Genomic DNA, 3,605 nt, shown 5'->3' with positions numbered 1-3,605 from the left:
ATGGAGCTGGGCTGTCCTCAGTGGGGGCAGGTGACAGGACAAGGAGCAATGGGCTCAAGCTGCAGCAAGGGAAGTTGAGGTTGGATATTAGGAAAAACTCTCTCACTAGGAGGGAGGTGAAGCACTGAGATGGGTTACCTAGAGAGGTGGTGGACTCTCTATCTTTGGAGGTGTTTAAAACCCGGCTCAACAAAAGCCCTGGCTGGGATGATCTAGCTGGAGCTGGTCCTGCTTTGAGCAGGGACTTGGACTAGACGCAACCCTCTGAGGTCCCTTCCAGCCTGCGCTGTCTATGATCCTATGCAGCTAGCTGTTAAGCAACCATTTGTTCACAAGGAACTGGTTTATAAAGACCTTTAATTAGCTTCTCAGGACAACAAACAATAAGCAAACTGGTAACATCTACTGACCCACCAATAATTAGAATGCAATTTAGGCCAATGACCTAACAGCAAAAACACTCTACCTCCTTACAAGTCATTCATTGGCCTATGGCTAAGCCTAAAATTATTTCCAGAAGAGCATGCGCCAAGTGTTTTATTTATTCAATGTGCCAGCTGTTTGCCTCTTCTGTTTGGTACTGCAGACAGCCTCAACGCACAGAATTAGCCACAGGAAAAGGGCTGTTAAAGAGCTGAGCAGGAAGGTAAAACAATGGCACTGATAAGATAACCTCAAGTACATCTCTCCAATGCAGTCAGGATAACAACGGCTGGCCTACCCACTGGAAGGAGGAGCTAGGTAGGAGCTGGACGCAGGGTAGAGCAAGGTATTCCTTCTACAACTCGACCTGGGACCAGAAAACCTCAACAGGTCGTAGAAAAGCTGAGTCTCTAGGCCCATGCGCCTTTTGTTGCATCTACACTCGACTCTACTAAATGTTTCATAAGCTAAGGAACGAATAAATAATGCTTTATTTTGAAGATGCTGGCTTTGGGTCACTGAAACATCTTTTGTCACAGACTCCTGAAGGGAAATGTCTGCAATGTTCGAGCCTCGGTTGGACTTGCTGAAGAAGTCATGGTTGGTACCCACCGCCTGTAGCCATGTCCAAGAGTAGGACTACACAAGCCACAGCGTTTTCTCTGCATCTCCCAAGGTCTAACAGCCCCGAGGCTGCACCGAGTGAGACCTCAAAGAAGGACGCTAGCTACAGATTCACTTCAACCTTTCTTGTACGGGCTCACACTTGCTGACAGGCTAGATCTGGGTATGATGGGACAGCTAGATGCATTAAACACAGGTGGATAAAAGCTGACACAGCAGGAGCCGATTAAAAGCACTAAAACCATGAGCAGTACAAGTCTTCAGTTTCCTGCATGTGCAGGGAAGGGGAAGACTCAAAGAAAGTAAAGGATAGGGGAGAGAGCTGAATAGAAAGAGATGCTGTTCCAGCTGATGAGAAGCCCTGGAAGCAAACACGCTCGTGTCTTTTTATCTCCGGGCTTTGCTTTGGTGATCAAGAGGAGATATCCAATACTGCCAAAGGGATCGCCTCTTCCCATTCAGGACACAAATCTAAGATCTGCTTTTTTCACAAAGTTCCTTTGTTAAAAAAACGAAAGCAACCCAAATGTGCTGAGCTAGTTTTAAAATAATAATAATAATAATAATAATAATAATAATAATAATAATAATAAATAATACATAAGTCAAATCAGTAAGATGCAAAGAAAAATCACACTACCACTTCAGGCAATATTGTACTACCCTGCAGACTTGACCAGAAGGCTTTGCTTGGGGATTTCTTCTCAAGTAATTTGGCCCCATGCTGCTTTACCGAGGGAAAATAAATAAATAAATAAAAAATAAAAATCAAATAAACAAACCCTTAGGATGAAGAGCTTCAACCTCTTATTCTAGTGGCCCTCAAAAGACTGCATAGGCATTTGGAAGAATAAAGGCAAATCAGTCCTCTTGATTTTGGACCGGTTCAAGAATTTCCACCCTAGAGTGGCCCACTCACTCAAACTATGGGGAAAAAAAAAAAAATCACATCACCTGTAAAAATACAAGTCTCCAAATGCTGATCTCAGAGTCAACAGTTCCCAGATCTGAATTACGACTAATGTATGGAGCGTTACCGAATCAGATTTGCTAGGCACAACCAGAAAAAAAAAGTACTAGGCCCTGGCCCCAAATCTATTCCCAGCCCTTTAGACCTGTGGTAGCTGGTTATATCTAACTCACCTATCTACATAAAAAATCCCCAACCTACAACACACAATCACCTGGGACAAGGAAGCTTTTAAATGCTATTTTAATTAGCTGTTATAATTTGTTGCCAGCTTTAATTTGTTGTTGATTTAACTGTTAACCTGAATTAAAAACAGACAGCCAAGAGTAAAACTTTTTTTGGTGCAACGTGTCTAACTGGAGGGACGCCATCATGGGAGCGACCTCCTTTTAGCTAAAGAATAAATAAGTCGTTGTCGCGGTCATTTCTCTGCAGCCACAAGCGCCTGAACAATAACTGGAAGAGTGAAAGCCGGGTTTGTTCAACACATTTGAAAGGAAGTAGCAGATGATCATCTGTACAAACTGCCCGCAGGAAGCCGATATTCCTGTTCCTATAGGTTTTACGCTTATTATTGCTCAAAAGCACAGAGCTGTAGCGGGGGTGGGGGGGAAGAGTCAACGTTCAGGGAAAAAGGGATCAATTGCTTTGCCAGAAATAATTAAAATAGAGACCCTTGATATCAAATTTAAAAATCAATAAAACCTTATGTAATCAGGTCAGATGTAAAGCAGTTCACGCAGGAAGGAAGAATCAGATTTATAGATACAAAAGGAGATCCTGGCTGAGCGGTGGCACTAGAGAAACATCTGGGAGGCTCAGCACATGACAAATCAAGTTCAAACAGATGCACTTAGGGGAAGAAAAAAAAAGAAAGAGAGAGAAACATTCTTGCTAGGCCTGCAGCCCAGCGTTGCAAGCTCAGTAACGCAAGCCAGATCGTTATTCCACTGTTCAACGACCGCTTGGCCTCAGCAGGAGATCTGTGTTCAGGGCTACTTTTAAAGCAAGATTGCAACGAAATAAAGAAAGGCCTATCAGATGTAGGCTATGAGGAAATGGCAGCGGGACAGAGAGATCTAGCAGTGAAGGATGAATGAATGCAATCTCAGAGTGAAAAGAGAGGGGATTGAGAGGTTTGGGAGATAACTGAAGTGACATGGCCCAAGGCTGAAAGTTTTTGGCCGCTGTTCGTTGCTAAAGGTTCGAGTTTTGGTTAGAATCACAGTTCTGTTCTTGGAGCAATTGCAGCTGTGACTACAACCGATCCCGTCCACCACGTGTCCCTGGCAAGACAACTGCATCCTTTGCAGATGTTACTGCAACGCAACCTATGCAACTGCACCTTCAAACCCCTTCCACTTTGAACTCCATGCCCGATACCAATGTGCCCAAGTATTGCATGTTCTCCACAGGCTTCTGGGTGGGCTTCATTGTACCACTGTGGACCCATAAAGCCACGATGACCCCAAACCATCCCCATCCGAGATCGGTTCTCTGCGCATACAACACTGCAGTGAAAAGCCACCCAACTGAAGGCCCTCAATGCATTCACAGCTCAGCTCAACATGTGCAGATTTTCACAGTG

Source organism: Gavialis gangeticus, unplaced genomic scaffold (assembly GCF_001723915.1).
Source record: "Gavialis gangeticus isolate Ggan-Ray unplaced genomic scaffold, GavGan_comp1, whole genome shotgun sequence".
NCBI lineage: Eukaryota > Metazoa > Chordata > Crocodylia > Gavialidae > Gavialis > Gavialis gangeticus.
The sequence above is the reverse complement of the archived record's forward strand: the minus strand, read 5'-3'. Positions refer to the sequence as shown.